The sequence below is a fragment of the Jatropha curcas genome, chromosome 9, assembly GCF_041381405.1.
Source record: "Jatropha curcas cultivar XTBG-Jc1 chromosome 9, XTBG_Jcur_1.0, whole genome shotgun sequence".
NCBI classification, from domain to species: domain Eukaryota; kingdom Viridiplantae; phylum Streptophyta; class Magnoliopsida; order Malpighiales; family Euphorbiaceae; genus Jatropha; species Jatropha curcas.
Window position 1 is genome coordinate 21,645,450 of NC_143159.1, and position 18,778 is coordinate 21,664,227.

At 36.0% G+C, this 18,778-nt stretch overlaps 1 non-coding gene and 1 pseudogene across 1 annotated transcript; one reads left to right on the forward strand and one right to left on the reverse strand.

Annotated features, from left to right (window-relative positions):
* The first annotated feature begins 211 nt into the window (after positions 1-211).
* LOC149493791 (transcription factor TCP23-like) lies at positions 212-18,778 on the forward strand (annotated as a pseudogene).
* Positions 8,531-8,638, reverse strand: LOC149493792 (small nucleolar RNA R71). Its single transcript, XR_016322753.1, has one exon. It is a non-coding gene; the product is annotated as a small nucleolar RNA R71 (small nucleolar RNA).

Below are 18,778 nucleotides of genomic sequence, written 5' to 3' on the forward strand. Positions count from 1 at the left end.
CTTAATTGGTTGAAAGGGCCCAACGAGTGGTATCAGAGCTGAGGCAAGTGGTACCTGATGCCCAACAACTGGTATCAGAGCTGATGCCCAACAACTTGTATCAGAGCTGATGCCCATCACAAGGAAATATGAGGTGCAAAACCAAATGGGTTTGATCAAATTGTAAAAGGAAAATTCTTTTCTCTCAAGAAGAACACTACTTGAAACTCAGATGGTATTAATGGAGTCACAAAGCAGTAATAGTACCAAAGCAATAGCAACTACAACAAAAATAGTATAAAAAATAAAAAACAAGAATCAACTGTTTCTTCACTCCAATCAATCCCTTTTGGAAACCAATCACATGGGTCTACTTCTATGGCCACGACCATTGCCGCCGCCACCACTGTTTCTGCGGCTACCACGGGCCCATTTGTGGGTTCCATCTCCAACCAAATTAGTGTGAACCAATCACCGTATAACTCTAATTTTGTTATAACCATACCCGCAACCAAAAGACCATCGAAAGACCGACATACAAAGGTAATTGGCCATGGATGGAGAATCCGTATGCTGGCGTTATGTGCAGCAAGAGTTTTTCAATTGACCAGAGAATTAGGTCATAAATCTGATGGAGAAACAATTGAATTGTTTTTACAACAGGCAGAACCAGCTATTATCGCAGCTACTGGTGCTGGTACAATTCCTGCAAATTTCTCTAGATTAAATGTATCTTTACATAACAGTGGTACTACTATTTCAGCGCCATTGTCAAAATTAGAACTCTCTCTTTTCATAATAATTTAGGTTTTCATGATACCAGCAACAATATTAACAGGATGCGAATTACGTGAAAAAAAATATATAGTGAAGATCTTTTTAAAGAAACATCAACTGCAACCCAACATCAATTCACTGAACTAGAAGTCCACACAAATTCTAGCAAGACAAGAATTGGATTTCAAGGTCAAGAACAACAACAACAACAACTAGTGCATTCTATTAGACCATCAAATGTTCTTGCAACTCCGGCAACTATGTGGGCAGTTGCAGCAGCTCCAGCAGTTACAAATGGTAGTAATGCATTTTGGATATTACTAGTTGGATGCGGCGTGATAGGTGTTGTTTGTATAGTATTTTTAATATAGTTTTTATTAGGATTTTTAATATTTTTTTAATTACTTCATTTGTTTTTATTTAGTTTTATTTATGTTTTGTTAAAGCTTCTTTGAATCACATTTCACTTGATCTTAGGGAATTTTGCAGCATTTTTATAGGAAATCAACCAAAAATAAAGAAAAGAGTATTCCTAAGTTCAGACTCTAGCACGCCTTGGGCGTGTCATCTAGCACCCTCGTGCTGTGTTAAAGTGAACAGAGACTCAGGAGCTAGCACGCCCAACCTGTGCCAAAGAGCACGCCCGTGCTATAAGAGGTTGTCGATTCTTGAGCGTGCTCACCCCAGCACAGCTCGCGCTGCAACTGCCTCGAAGTCTCCAGACCCTGGCATGCCCAAGCCGTGCCAGAGAGCACGCTCGTGCCGCAAGTGACTGTCTATCCTTGAGCGTGCACATCCAAACACGGCCTGTGCTGCATCCACCTCAGAGCCTAGCACGCCCACACCGTGCCAGACAGCACGCCCGTGCTGAAGGCCAGACTTTACCTTGGGCCGAGAATGTCAATTCTAGCCCGTGCCACTTGCATGGACCCGCATGAGACGCTTTTCTGACTTGCCAATCAGGTAAATTCTATTTAGATGCTGAGAGAATCCTGATTGGGAAGTAATACAAAGCCTAAACAGTTTTCTGCCGCAAGAAGATCTCTTACTTAATAGGAGATCAATTTTCCTAAAAGGATCAAGAAGATATTTTTCAGAAAGCCTATAAAAAGAGAAAGACTAGCTATGAAAAAGGATTCTGGATATACCATCCTTTGCTCTATTAATTCCTACATAGTTTTCTCTCTTAAAGACTTCAAGTACTGAATATTGGTGTGAAGATTCAAGGAAGCCATTCAAGCTTATTACCGACTAGTTTTTATCCTAAACTCTCTTTTTGTTTGTTATTCTTATGGAATTATTTACAAATTCAATTGAATTTTATTTAATTACTATGTAGAACTAAACTCTCATACTAGGGATTTGATGTAGCTTAATTTCGATTCCAATTTATAATATTAGATTTGCTTTTCTTTGTTCAAGGTATAATTTATTATTGAACTTAATGCTTCCAGGCAGAGTTTTTCCCTGAATTGATTTATTTCATTAATCACTATTGGGAGAAGGGTTTTTGATATGAAAAAGGTAATAAATTACATGAGAATAATAACTTGATGCGGAAGCTATATGGTTTGACTCATGGGGGTTTTCATAAGTTAATGACCTTAGGTTATGAATTCATAAACAAACCATAAAACTTAATGATTCAATTCATGTTTGATTACACTATTGGAAGATAGGTAACTAGACCGGGTTAAAATAGCAAACAATACATCGGAAGAGCTTGTTAGTGATTTTAGGATTATTTTTCCTACTTGAACAATTAAAACTGATTAACAAAGTAATAAAATAAATTGGATAGAATTAAGTGAAATCAAAATCCCTCGTAGTTTTAATCATTGGTTTCTTCTCATCGAATTGCATTGCTTGATTTCTTTTATTTCTCTTTACTTATTTAGATTTTTGTTAAAATAATTCTCCTTATTATCGTCTAGATAATAATAAGTTAATATACTTTTGGTACTTGGTATACAATCCTTGTGGGATGATACTCTAGTCATTATTTATTACTTATTGTGATTTCGTAAACTTGTGAAAAAGCCAGTCAAGTTTTTGGCGCCGTTGCCGGGGATTGGCGTTACCAATATCAATACTAATTACCTTATTATTACTTTAGACATTTATTTTTATTTTTATTTTCACTTTTATTTTTTCTAGAAGAATATTTCAGGTGTTTATGTAAAGAAGGTCTGGTAGAATTGAGCCCTTAATCTTTGATCCAGAAATTGAAAAAACTAGTTGCAGAAACAACATTACTAGGAGAGCGCAAAGGAGAGAACAAGAGCAACAAGCAAATATGGATGATGATTTAGACATAAAGAGCAATCCTCTACAAGGAGAACATCAGATTGTGCCACCAGGGACCAATAATAATAATAAAAGACCTCAACTTCTTGTCCGCACCTTGCGAGACTACATAACTAATTCTCTGAATGGGGCCACTTCAAGTATCACTAGGTGTTGCGTCTCTTTTGAGTTCTCGCAAGTATACGGATCGCAACGTAGTAATAAAAAGATCGATCCCACGAGGAACGGGTTATGTCCACTTTACTACTCATCCTTAACACTTATGTTTACAGCAATAAAAGATAAAATGATTAAACTACAATTATATTTAAAGTATAATTAAATATACTATTTAATTCTATAGATAAAGATATAGTAGAATACTTAGAAGAATTGATCATGCATTAGATTTTCTTTTTCTATAACAAAACGTGTAACATGCAATAAATGATTCTTTAATCACATATGGTAAAGTATAATTCAACCTCTCGGTACAGAATTACTCTATTTATTATATGTATCTCTACATACAACAAATGCCTTACTTTGTCAAATATTAAACCTAGTTCTTATTCTTTGATTATTTCAATAAGTTAGACTTAACTTTGACAAAGCAAGTTAAAGATTCACATGCAAATCCAACTAAATGAATTCTATCTCTTTGATCCTTACTGAATTATTTCTTTCTGAGAATATAATTAAGTAAGCTTGATTAAACAAAGACCAAAAGATAACTTAACGAAACTTTATTGAATGAAACCAAATAACATTGTTGCTTTGCATAGAAAATTATGAAGCACAACATGCAAAAAGTCTTTAATAAAACAAGAGAAAGATAGAAATAATCAAACTCAAGCCTCTTGGAGGGCGTCACACCTCGAGGAACTTCTGGATGTTCTTTGCACGAACAATAATAAGTGACTCTCGTCATCTTATTTCTAAGCACTACTTTATTATTTTTCTACTGTATTCTAATACTACATTTTGCCTACTGCATAATGCATATTACATAATGCATCATTTCCTTTTGATTTGGATTACAATTTATAGAAGAGGAAGAGGGTGTTGGTTATGATGATGATTGGTTGGCCAAAAGGTGCTTTAGATGACTCCTCTTGGGAAAAGTCCCGACCTATGCATGGAAGGACATGTTTTTCTGATGAAAAGACAGCAATTACGTCTCCTGGAAACATGACTCGCGCTCGCGCTTGTAAAGGTCGCGCTCGCGACTTCTGCTCCAAATGCTTCTGCCTCTCAACAGTGAATTGCGCGCTCGCGCAAATGGAAGGCGCGCTCGCGCATTTCGCTGGCAAACCTTCTGCCTCTCAAAAGTGATTTGCGCGCTCGCGCAGATGGAAGGCGCGCTCGCGACTTGGCTTTTCTGGGTGTAGGTTGCGCGCGCGACTTTTTCTGGTGCTCGCGACTGGCCTATTTCTTTTCCAACGCGACCTCCTTCGCATCGCGAAGTCTGCTGAGAAATTTTCTTCCATTTTTATCAACTTTTTGGTCCTCTTTTCTATATAAAGCAAGCCTTTTCATTCCTTTGCTCAAATTGTGTTCCTATAATCACTTTGAAATAAAAACAATACGAGCAAACGTAAAATATATAAAAATAACATACATTCATGCAAACTATATGAAAATAACATAACAAAATTTGCCCGCTTTGCGAGGCTATCAATTCCCCCACACTTAGCTCTTTGCTTGTCCCTAAGCAAAAACATTTATCTTTCTTTTGAACTCATGTTGATCATGTTTATTTTTACTCATTGATTTAGACTTCTTAAGTAATCTACCAAAGATAAGAGATTGATGTGTTTTATGAACCAAGTAATATAAATAAGTATGACATCTAAAATCTTCAATATAGTAAACAAATAATCTAAAGTATACATAATCTAGTCATTTAAATATGAGATAGGCAGTCATCTTCCTTAGAATGAAAAATAGGAAGTATTTAGGACAATTCTAGCACACATGTATTGTTTCTTATCTCAAGGCATTTTTAGGTAACCTATTTCTTTTTCATAAAGTGGTTGCATTTTATGCTCCATACCACTTCTCATTTTTTGTATTTCCTTTTGTGGTTGCATTTTATGCTCCATACCACATTTTTCTTTTGCTCACATTTTTTTTTTAACTTAGAGATATGCGGGAACGTAAATGGTAAGTGGTTGCATTTTATGCTCCGTACCATTTTGTTTTAGAACGGATTTCCATTATTCCCTCTATCGTATTTTATTTTTCTCTCTTAAAATACCTTCATCCTTTATTGATAAGAAACATACAAGTATTATGGCTTTAGTTTCCCTTTTCTTCCTATTCTTTATTCAAGTTAAGATTCATGCTTCTCTAAAGCCAAAGATAATGTCTAGATAGTTAACTAAAGATTAACATTTGCTAAAACAAAAATTTCATATGTCATATGTAATAACTTAATACCTAAGTTCATATAAGCATTTAAATCTCTTAATCATGGTATATTATTCAAGATTTCTATTTCAACAAACAAAATATAAACAAATCAACATGTAGAGACTAAAACGTTGAACTAAGGCAAAGAAGTTGATTTTTTTTTTTTTTTAATTGTCACATTTTTTTTTTTTAACTTAACTTAACTTATATGAAATGAAATGAAAATGTAGGTCTCCCCCACACTTGAAAGACACAATGTCCTCATTGTGGGAGGATATATTCAAAGAACACACAATGCACATGCATAAACACACAATAAAGTACTAAAAAATAAAAATAAAAACCAAAGAAGGACAGAAAAACCTTAGGCCTCCGGAGAACCTGGAGGTGACGGAGTGAATTCGATGTTTTGTTTCTGGAAATGTTTCATCCACTTCCGTTCCATACCTGCGTGGTTTTTCTGGATTTTGTGCAATTATTATCCCATGTCGAAAACTGTGACCTGCAAATTTTCCTGGGATTGCCGTAATGCATCCACTTTACTCAAAACTTGCTTCCATCCGGCGACTTCATCTTCTTCTTCTTCTGCTTTTTTTTGGCCTTTTGTTTGAACGGTATAGTCATGATATGATGGAGGAGTATCGTTGAAAGCAAAAACAAAAAATGGGGTTGTTGTGAAGTGTATTGCACTGGCAGAGTTGGGGATATTGACAGAGGAATAGAAACCCTTGGGAAGGAGAAGGGTTGAATTTGAATCTGGAAAAGACAGTTGTGACTTTCTGACCGTTTGGACAGTCGCGCTTGCGAATTCCTTATTCGCGATCGCATCTCAAATTTGCGTCTTGCGAATGGCTTTCTCCAACCTTTCTGACTTCTGTGGCACCCTATTCGCGCTCGTGCTTGCTTTTATCGCGATCGCGAATGTCGATCTCAAAACTTCTGACTTTCTTTATAACTAAGTCGCGCCAGCGTATATTTTTATCACGGTCGCGATCAATGATCTCAAACCTGTTGTCTTTTTTTTTTTTTTTATACAGATATCGCGCCCGCGCTTCCATAAATCGCGCTCGCGTAATCTGTTTCTGCAAAGGCAACATGTGCTGCACATTAAACAAATATTAGTCCTTTTAAGCCCCAGATTTTTGGCTTTTAATCAAAGAAAATATTCAAAATGTAAACCTTAGAAGAAACAAAAATAAAACTACTAGAAGTAAACATATATATATATATATATATATATATTAGATCAAAATGTTGTAAATCATACATAAGAATTTTCGTTAAATGACAAAACACCGTTCCCCGGCAACGGCGCCAAAAACTTGTTGCGTCTCTTTTGAGTTCCCGCAAGTATACGGATCGCAACGTAGTAATAAAAAGATCGATCCCACGAGGAACGGGTTATGTCCACTTTACTACTCATCCTTAACACTTATGTTTATAGCAATAAAAGATAAAATGATTAAACTACAATTATATTTAAAGTATAATTAAATATACTATTTAATTCTATAGATAAAGATATAGTAGAATACTTAGAAGAATTGATCATGCATTAGATTTTCTTTTTCTATAACAAAACGTGTAACATGCAATAAATGATTCTTTAATCACATATGGTAAAGCATAATTCAACCTCTCGGTACAGAATTACTCTATTTATTATATGTATCTCTACATACAACAAATGCCTTACTTTGTCAAATATTAAACCTAGTTCTTATTCTTTGATTATTTCAATAAGTTAGACTTAACTTTGACAAAGCAAGTTAAAGATTCACATGCAAATCCAACTAAATGAATTCTATCTCTTTGATCCTTACTGAATTATTTCTTTCTGAGAATATAATTAAGTAAGCTTGATTAAACAAAGACCAAAAGATAACTTAACGAAACTTTATTGAATGAAACCAAATAACATTGTTGCTTTGCATAGAAAATTATGAAGCACAACATGCAAAAAGTCTTTAATAAAACAAGAGAAAGATAGAAATAATCAAACTCAAGCCTCTTGGAGGGCGTCACACCTCGAGGAACTTCTGGATGTTCTTTGCACGAACAATAATAAGTGACTCTCGTCATCTTATTTCTAAGCACTACTTTATTATTTTTCTACTGTATTCTAATACTACATTTTGCCTACTGCATAATGCATATTACATAATGCATCATTTCCTTTTGATTTGGATTACAATTTATAGAAGAGGAAGAGGGTGTTGGTTATGATGATGATTGGTTGGCCAAAAGGTGCTTTAGATGACTCCTCTTGGGAAAAGTCCCGACCTATGCATGGAAGGACATGTTTTTCTGATGAAAAGACAGCAATTACGTCTCCTGGAAACATGACTCGCGCTCGCGCTTGTAAAGGTCGCGCTCGCGACTTCTGCTCCAAATGCTTCTGCCTCTCAAAAGTGAATTGCGCGCTCGCGCAAATGGAAGGCGCGCTCGCGCATTTCGCTGGCAAACCTTCTGCCTCTCAAAAGTGATTTGCGCGCTCGCGCAGATGGAAGGCGCGCTCGCGACTTGGCTTTTCTGGGTGTAGGTTGCGCGCGCGACTTTTTCTGGTGCTCGCGACTGGCCTATTTCTTTTCCAACGCGACCTCCTTCGCATCGCGAAGTCTGCTGAGAAATTTTCTTCCATTTTTATCAACTTTTTGGTCCTCTTTTCTATATAAAGCAAGCCTTTTCATTCCTTTGCTCAAATTGTGTTCCTATAATCACTTTGAAATAAAAACAATACGAGCAAACGTAAAATATATAAAAATAACATACATTCATGCAAACTTTATGAAAATAACATAACAAAATTTGCCCGCTTTGCGAGGCTATCACTAGGCCTAGGGTGGAAGCCAACTATTTTGAGATCAAAACTACAATTATTCATATGCTTTCCACTTCAATTCAATATGGAGGTTTTCCTAGTGAAGATCCTAATGCCCATGTCACAAATTTCCTGGAGATTTGTGATACATTCAAGCAAAACAGAGTTTCTGAGGATGCCATAAAATTGAGACTGTTTCCTTTCACTCTAAGGGATAAGGCACGATCTTGGTTACAATCATGCCCTGTTGGAAGTTTTACTACATGGGACAATGAATTTTGCCCATCAGGATCAAGAGAGTTTGTATGAAGCTTGGGAAAGATTTAAGGATCTATTGAGGAAGTGCCCACATCATAGCCTATCCAAGTGGTTACAGGTACAAACTTTTTATAATGCATTATCTCCTAACATAAAGATTACTTTAGATGTAGCTGGTGGTGGATCTTTTGAAAGAAAGGAAATTGCTAAGGCATATGATTTGATAAAAGAGATGGCAAGCAACAGCCATTATCAAAACAGTTCTGAAAGGAAAAAGCCTGTAGGAGTTTGTGAGATTGATGCCATTATCGCACTCAATGCCAAGGTGGATAATATGGTAAGAAAGTTGGATTTGTTGAAAACTAACTCTGTTAATTCTATTGTGCAAGCATGTGACAGGTGTAATGGACAACATGGAATTAGAGATTGCATGTTGGATTCTTTAAATCAACAAACTTTGGAGCAAGCCAACTATGTGATGAATCAAGGAAGGAAGAACTACCCATATTCTAACTCTTACGATAACAGGTTGAGGAATCATTCTAATCTTTCTTATGGGAACTCAAACAACACCTTGAATACACCACCAGGTTTTCCGTCTCAAGAGAAGAAAACTCATGATGATCTTCTCACTGTTCTCTCTAAATCTCACATGGAGTTCATGAACGAAACTCGGGAAAATCACAAAATGCAACAAGCTGCGATAAGGAACTTAGAAATTCAACTCGAGCAGTTTGCTAACATGATGGCCTCTAGACCTCAAGGTACGTTACCTAGTAACACTGAAACAAATCCCAAATAATAGGTACAAGCTATCACTTTGAGGAATGGCAAACAATTGGAGGATCCACCCAGGACGGAGGCCGAGAAGGAGGAGCAGAAAAAGATCCCCATCGTTGACTTGGAAGAGAAAGATGAAGTGAAAACCTATGTTCCACCTGTTCCTTTCCCACAAAGGCTCAAGAAATCACAAGATGATAAGAGTTTCCTCAAATTTCTTGATATGTTCAAAAAGCTGCAAATAAACATCCCTTTTGCTGAAGCCCTTGCTCAAATGCCCAGTTATGTAAAATTTTTGAAGGAGATCCCGAGCAAAAAAAAGGAAGATCGATGATCAAGGAACGGTAATGTTAACAGAGTAGTGTAGTGTAATCATTCAAAACAAATTGCCTCCAAAGTTAAAAGATCCAGGAAGTTTTTCTATCCCTTCTAATATTGGAAAACTTGATTTTGAAAAAGCTTTAGCAGATTTAGGTGCAAGCATTAATATTATGTCTTATGAGGTTTTTAAGATGCTAGGGATGGGAGAGCTGAAACCAACAAGAATGTCTCTACAATTGGCGGATCGATCAATCAAATATCCAAGAGGAATTGTAGAAGATGTGCTCGTCAACATAGGTAAATTTATTTTCCTGTTGATTTCGTTATTCTTGACATTGATGAAGATAGAGAAGGATCCCTAATCCTTGGAAGACATTTCCTTGCAACTGCAAAAGCATTAATCAATGTTTACGAGGGTAAGTTAACCTTAAAGGTAGGTCAAGAGGAAGTTGTTTTTGATGTTCTTAAATCTTGTAAGCTTCCTATGTATTATAATGATTGCTTTAGAATTGATGTTATTAATGATTGTGTAAAAGACACCTTGAATGTTGAAAATAAAGTGACCATTGATAAAGGTGACATTAATGATCAAAGCATCAAAGGTAAGGAAGTAAGTGAATCACCAAAGTAAGAATTAAAAAAACATCCATCTCATTTAAAATATGCATTCTTAGGTGAGAGTAATTCTTTTCCTGTCATTATTTCCTCTCACTTATCACTTGATTAAGAGAAAATGTTGTTGCAGGTTCTAGGAAAGCATAAGAAAGCTTTAGGTCGGTCCATCGCAGATTTGAAGGGGATAAGTCCAAGTGTGTGCATGCACAAGATCTTGATGGAAGAGGACTACAAACCTACAGTTGAGCATCAATGGAAATTAAATCCAAACATGAAGGAAGTAGTCAAAGCTGAAATCATTAAGCTTTTGGATGCTGGCATTATCTATCCAATCTCAAATAGTAAGTGGGTAAGTCCTGTTCAAGTTGTTCCAAAGAAAGGAGGTATGACAGTTGTTTCTAACAAGAATAATCAGTTAATTCCTACTAGAACTGTCACAGGTTGGCGTGTGTGTATTGATTTTCAAAAATTGAACAAAGCAACACGTAAAGATCACTTTCCTTTACCTTTTATTGATCAAATGCATGAAAGACTTGCAGGTTACCCTTACTACTATTTTCTAGATGGTTATTCAGGGTATTTGCAAGTACCTATAGCTCTTGAGGATCAAGAAAAGACTACCTTCACTTGCCCTTATGGTACTTTTGCTTATAAGAGAATGCCTTTTGGGTTGTGTAATGCACCTGCAACTTTTCAAAGGTGTATGATGTCCATATTTTCTGACATGGTTGAAAAATTCATTGAAATATTTATGGATGATTTTTCTGTGTTTGGTTCTTCTTTTAATTCTTGTCTCTATAACCTTTCTCTAGTAATGCAGCAATGTGAGGATCTAACCTTGTTTTGAATTGGGAAAAATGTCACTTTATGGTTAGTGAAGTATTGTTTTAGAGCATAAAATCTCAGAAAAGGGATTGAAGTGGACAAAGCCAAAATAAAGGTAATTGAAAAGCTTCCACCTTCAAATTCAGTGAAGGGAGTAAAGAGTTTTCTTGGCCATGCAGGTTTCTACTGGAGATTTATCAAGGATTTCTCAAAAATCACAAAACCTCTTTGTAATTTATTAGTTAAGGATGTTCCTTTTGATTTTAACAAAGAGTGTTTGAATGCTTTTAACAGATTGAAGAATGAATTGATTTCAGCTCCTATCATTGCTGAATCGGATTGGAGCCTACCTTTTGAACTCATGTGTGATGCTAGTGATTATGCTATAGGAGCTATTCTTGGGCAAAGAAGAGAAAAGAAGTTGCATGTTATTTATTATGCTAGTCTTACATTAAATGATGCACAATTAAATTATGCCACCACTGAAAAGGAGCTTCTTGCTGTTGTCTTTACTTTTCATAAATTTAGAGCATATTTGATTGGAGCTAAAACAATAGTCTATACTGATCACTTCGCTATTAAGTACTTGTTAGAAAAGAAAGATGCAAAGCCTAGACTCATTCGTTGGGTTCTTCTTTTGTAGGAATTTGATTTGGAGATTCATAATAAAAAGGGAACCGGGAACCGTGTAGCTGATCATTTGTCAAGGCTTGAGTTGGGGGAAGATAAGTAAGAGGAGTTGCAAATCAATGAAGATTTCCCCCATGAACATCTCATTCTTCTAACCAATATGCAGGCTCCATAGTATGCCGATATAGTTAACTATCTTGCTTGCAAAATTACTCCTCCTAATCTTTCTTATCAACAAAAGAAAAAATTCTTTCATGATCTTAAATATTATTATTAGGAGGAGCCTTTTTTATTCAAGTATTGTAGTGACCAACTCTTTAGACGATGTGTGCCGGAAGAAGAGATGAAAAGTGTTCTTCATTTTTGTCATTCAATGGAATGTGGAGGACACTTTAGAGCGAGCAAGACGGTAGCACGTGTTTTAGAAAGTAGTTTATATTGGCCTAACTTATTTAAAGATGCTTTTAACTTTGTTCATCTTTGTGATCGTTGTCAAAGATTAGGGAATATCTCAAAGAGACATGAGATGCCATCGAACAACATCCTTGAAGTGGAGATTTTTTATGTTTGGGGTTTGGATTTCATGGGGCCCTTTCCCTCTTCTTATTCCAACCAATAAATTTTAGTGGCGGTGGATTATGTCTCCAAATGGGCGGAGGTAGTTGCTTTTCCCAACAATGATGCCAAGAGTGTGATGAACTTCATAAAGAAATACATTTTTCATACGTCATTGTACCCCTCGAGCATTAATCACTAACGGAGGTAAGCATTTTTGCAATAAGTACTTAGATTCCCTTCTTTCAAAATATGGTGTTACTCATCGTGTAGGTACCCCATACCATCCAAAAACTAGTGGACAAGTAGAGGTCACAAATAGGGAAATCAAGAAAATTTTGGAAACTATAATTGGACAATCAAGGAAGCACTGGTCCAAGAAGCTCGATGATGCACTTTGGGCATATAGAACTGCTCTGAAAACACCAATTGGTATGTCTTCGTATCGAATAGTCTATGGTAAGGCATGTCATCTACCTGTTGAGTTAGAACGCAAAGCATATTGGGCAGTCAAGTTTCTCAATTTTAATACCAACGAGGTACGTAAAAAGAGGTTGCTTCAACTGAATATGATAAATGAAATGAGGCTCCATTCTTATGAGAATGCCAAAATCTATAAAGATCGTACTAAACAATGGCATGATAAGCACATCATTGTGAGAGGTCTGAAGGTCGGCCAACAGATATTGCTCTATAACTCCAGGCTTCATCTTTTTTCAGGAAAATTGCGCTTTAGGTGGTCCGGGCCATTCACGATCAAAGAAATTTTTCCTCATGGAACAGTTGAAATAATGAATGGGAATCGGAGCTTTAAGGTCAATGAACAACGATTGAAAGTTTACCAGGATGGAGGTTTTGATCCAGTGAAAACCGCTCTCAGTCTTGCCTAAATTGGGTCTAGTGCGTAGAGCTTAACGACGTTACACAAAAGTGCTTATAGGAGACAACCCATTTTCTTTTCTTTAAATTCTTCCATTTTGTTTTATTTTTGTTACTTTTTCGTTTATTTTTTCCAAAATTTTAATCATTCTTGCCTTGTGTTGTTAGTCCAAAAATTTTCAGGTAAAACAAGAACTCAGGCTCCAGCATGCCCTGATCGTGCAGGGCGTGCTCTTCAACACAGTCGTTCTATTAAAAGGGGAACTCTTTCCAGGTTCAGAGGCTAGCACGCCTGTGCAGGTAAGCCGTATTGTCTCATAAGTTCAGAGGCTAGCACGCACCAGCCGTGCACCTCAGCACGCCCGTGCCAGGAAAAACTGTTGATCTCCAGTCGTGCTCACCTCAGCACGCCTGTGTTGCCACCACCTCGCGAGGTCCACAGCTCAGCACGCCCCAACCATATCAGACAGCACGGCCTTCCCACACTGTGAAATTTATTTTTTAAAATAGCGTGCTATGACTTTTCAATTACCGCGCAAACCCTATCTCCTTCTCCCTTTAAATAGCACACGTTCTTCTTCATTTTCTTCACCTCTTTTCCATTTCCTCTCTACCAAAACTCTTCATCTTCCATTTTTTTCTCTGATTTTCACCATGCCTCCACGATACAAGAGACAAAGATCTATCGCTTCAGTGGCAGCAAGAGTCTGACCCACGGCTCCTCCATCACCACCTCCTCCCGCGGGTCCTGCTCCTTCACCATTCGAAATTGACACGCTCGAGCAGCAAGAAAGGTACACTAAACTCTCTCTCCAGCTTATTTTTCCCAACCGTTTCATTGATGAAAATGCTTTAGCAAAAATAGGACTTAGAGATGTTGTACTAGAGCCTCTTAAGCGAATTGGGTGGGAGAACTTTATTGCTATGAAGGATTTCATGTATGCTCCCATGACTTTAGAATTTTTAAATTCTTATTCTACTGATATTTCTGTATTGCCTGATGCATATCTTAGTAAGATTAGTTTCAGACATTTTGGCAGAAATTATGAATTATCGGTGAATGAGGTGAGCCATATATTTGGGTTTACCACTGAGAATGCCATTAAGCAAATACCCAAAGATTTCAATGATCGTGGAACATGGACAAGATTGACTAGGGAAATTAGGTACAATCCTAGATTATCGAAAGCCTCAAACCTAAGAAACTCAGCATATAGGTATATTCATAAATTTTTGGCTAACATAATTTTTGGACGTAGTGAGAATGATGGGGTGTTGAGCCTACATGAATTATACTTTATTTGGGCAATGGACTAGGGCATTCTTTTTAATGTTGGTTTTGGTTATGCTAACGATGGTCTAGAATTGCAAGGGCAGAAAAGGGAGCTATTATGATTGGATGTTTTGTGACCCATATTGCTTCTTATTTGAGAGCGTGGAACCCTGTTTTCGACTGGTTTATGATATTGTGTGAGGTGGAAAGGGTACTAGACTCGATATTGATGTTTTGGTGCATATGAGGTTAGTAGAGAAGGTAGGGGATACATTCCATATTATGGGATCCCGAAAAGTAAGACCTCAGGGTGAGGAAACTGAAGAGGGTGATGACACTAATATGGAGGAGGACATTCCACATTCTTTCCCTGGTTTTGGTACTTTTTCTAGTGCAGGTACATCTGGAGCTGGTCCTTCCTTTCAAGGAGCATCCGATTTGTCCAATGAAGAGGTTCTCGCACGTATGATGTCTAGAATAGACATGTTTGATGCTCGCTTTCATGGAATGGAGACCATGATTTCTGACAGGTTCCAATCCATAGAAATTATGCAAGGGAGCCTCGATTCTCGAATAGATACCATGCAAAGTCAATATCAAGGAATCGCAAGTCAACTCCAAATTGTGATACAGTTGCTGCAGTCGGATCCACCTCCACCACTTGAGGAATGATTGTTGTTTTTCATTGTTTTTCTTATTGTTTTTATTATTACTTTGTACTTCTTTAATTTTTTCCTTTTTATTCAGACCGCATTCTTGTTTATATTAAGTATTTCGCATATAATGTGTTTTGTTTTAATGATTCTTTTTTGTAACTTTTAGAATTTCCGGCGCCCAACTCTTGTCATATCAATTCCTTCCTTTTTATTGTATTTTTCAATACAATGGTGGTAATAGTTTCTCAGCTCTAATATCTTTTTTGCATCATTCTTGATAATATAATAAGTTTGGGGAATTGATAAAACACACATTGGGGACAATGTGCTAGATTAGGTAGGGGCAAGGAAAATTTTAGTTAAAATTTAATGTTATTTGTTCCATTAGCTTAATATGGTCGGAATAATTGTGAGCAAGCTTGAAAATTATCATAATTTAGTAACTTGTGATAAATTTAGTTGTTTTTCTAGTCTAGTATGTTTAAGCTTTAATTTAAATTTTTGACTTAACATGATTATTTGATTTAACCATTTTGTTTTTAAGATGATGAACACTAGTTTTGTAAATTTTATGGTATGTCGGTATGTCTTAATCAAAATTTATTTAACCTTGGTATTCCTAGAACAAATTAGAATTTTCCTTTGAGGCAAAATTTTAAATGCTCACATTTAGAAAGAGATGATTTAGGCATTCTTTGTTGAACTTCATATTTAGCCTAGGCCTCCTAAGTTAAATTATGACATTTGCAACCAATTTGAAGCTTATAACCAAAATTTTTCTCGTTTACCCTTTTTAAGCCTAGCCGTTAAAACAAATTTAAATTCTTACCCTAAGTGCGATAATATATAATTGAAGGATTTGATTTTATTAAAACATAGAAATAAAAGGGAAAAATTCTCATTAATAATAGCAAATGAAGCAATTAGAAAACTCAAAGAGAAATACTCCATAAAAGAAGCAATCAATCAAGAATTCAAGTTTGGGGAGTTGAAGCAAGGAAGAAATTATCAAAGTATTATAAATAGACCTTGCCAAAGTATCTCTAATTTTGAGTTAGTGAAGAACTTCAAGTTAATCTCCCTTTACAAGTGAAAAATTGTTTTGATGTAATGAAAATCTTGAGATTATGCATTTTTTTGTGCTTTTTATCTATCTTCTTATCCTTTCCCTTGTTAGCTAAATTATACCCCTAAAACCCATTATAACCTTAATAAAGACCATTTGATCTTTTTAATTGTGTGTATTTTGATTGTGGAGAAGGGATGATTAATTTAGCCTATGGGAATGTTGAATTTATATTGTTAAACATCTTATTTAAAGGTTAATAATTTTTGTGAAAATTCATATTCTATTTGTCATAACTTGAATAATTATTGGTGTAGAAAATCTTATTAACTTATGTTTAAATTAAGGAATATGTTTTGTTGAGAATTGAATTTTTGCTAGAATATAATTAGCAAAGGAAACACTTGATTTATTCTCATGTTAATAATTTTTGATATTTTTGAGATTGTGAATAGTTATCTCCAACCATATTAAGCTAGCTTTGTTAGTTTGTTTAACTCCTGTTTTTCTTTTTTTTTTTTTTTTTTTTTTCGTTTTGTTGCTTGAGGACAAGCAATGGTTTAAGTTTGAGGAATTTTGATAGGTGTTATTTCTATAGTATTTTTAATATAGTTTTTATTAGGTTTTTTAGAATTTTTAATTACTTTAATTAGTTTTTATTTAGTTTTATTTATTTTTTTGTTTAAAGCTTCCGCGAATCACATTTCACTTGATCTTGGGGAACTTTGCAGCATTTTTATAGGAAATCAATCAAAAATACAGAAAGAGTATTCCTAGGTTCAGACTCTAGTGCGCACTGGGCGTGTCATCTAGCACCCCCGTGCTGTGTTGAAGTGAACAGAGACTCAGGAGCTAGCACGCCCAAGCTGTGCCAAAGAGCACGCCTATGCTATAAGAGGTTGTCGATCTTTGAGCATGCTCACCCTAGCACAGCCTATGCTGCAACTGCCTTGAAGTCTCCAAACCCTGGCATGCCCAAGCCGTGCAAGAGAGCACGCCCGTGCTGCAAGTGACTGTCGATCCTTCAGCGTGCACATCCAAACACGGCTCGTGCTGCATCCACCTCAAAGACTGAGAGCCTAGCACGCCCAGACCGTGCCAAACAGCACGCTCGTGCTGAAGGGCAGACGTTACCTTAGGTCGAGAACATCAGTTCTAGCCCGTGCCACTTGCATGGACCCGCATGAGATGCTTTTCTGACGTGCCAATCAAGTAAATCCTATTTAGATACTGAGAGGATCCTAATTGGAGAGTAATACAAAGCCTAAACTGTTTTCTGCCTTAAGAAGATCTCTTACTCAATAGGAGATCTATTTTCCTAAAAGGATCAGGAAGATATTTTTCAGGAAGCCTATAAAAAGAGAAAGACTATCTATGAAAAAGGATTCTCGATATACCATCCTTTGCTCTATTAATTCCTACATAGTTTTCTCTCTTCCAGACTTCAAGTACTGAAGATTGATGTGAAGATTCAAGGAAGCCATTCAAGCTCATCACCAACTAGTTTTTATTCTAAACCCTCTTTTTGTTTGTTATTCTTATGGAATTATTTACAAATTCAACTGAGTTTTATTAATTACTATGTCGAACTAAACTCTCATACTAGGGATTTGATGTAGCTTAATTTCGATTCCAATTTATAATATTAGATTTGCTTTTCTTTGTTCAATGTATAATTTATTATTGAATTTAATACTTCCGGGCAGAGTTTTCCCCTGAATTGATTTATTTCATTAGTCACTACTGGGAGAAGGGTTTTTGATATGAATAAGATAATAAATTACATAGGAATAATAACTTGATGCGGAAGCTATATGGTTTGACTCATGGGGGGATTTTTATAAGTTAATGACCTTATGTTATGATATCATAAACAAATCATAAAACTTAATGATTTAATTCATATTTGATTGCACTATTGGAAGACAAGTAATTAGACCGGGTTAAAATAGCTAACAATACATCGAAAACGCTTGTTAGTGATTTTAGAGTTGTTTCCCCTACTTGAAAAATTCAAACTGATTAACATATTACTAAAATAAATTGGATAGAATTAAGTGAAATCAAAATCTCTAGTAGTTTTTAATCATTGGTTTCTTCTAATCAAATTGCCTTGCTTGATTTCTTTTATTTCTCTTTTACTTATTTAGATTTTCATTAAAATAATTCTCCTTAGTGTCGTCTAGATAATAATAAGTTAACACAATTTCGGTATTTGGTATACAATCCTTGTGGAATGATACTCTACTCATTATTTATTACTTGTTGCGAGTTCATACACTTGCGAAAAAGCTTGTTATGGCGCCACTAATTCAGCCACCATGGTAGAAACCCAGATGTGGACATTTTCGGTAGCCAGAGTAACTCCACTAATTTTAGTAGCAGTGAGGCTAGGCGGGTTAGCCCGGTCCAACTTGGGTCAATGATAGTGCAGCAACCACTGGTAGGTGGTCAACAACTGGGTTTAGGTGTAAATAGAGAGTAGTATGAGAATTTTGGATGGTAATAATGCTAATTATAACGATAGTAGGGTTGGTTTGGGGATGAACTTAGAGTAAGATAATAATCAAGAAAACCAACAACAAGGTAGTGATAGTGCAGAAGAAAACCCTAATGATTCTCAGGGAGAGGTCAAGTGTTAA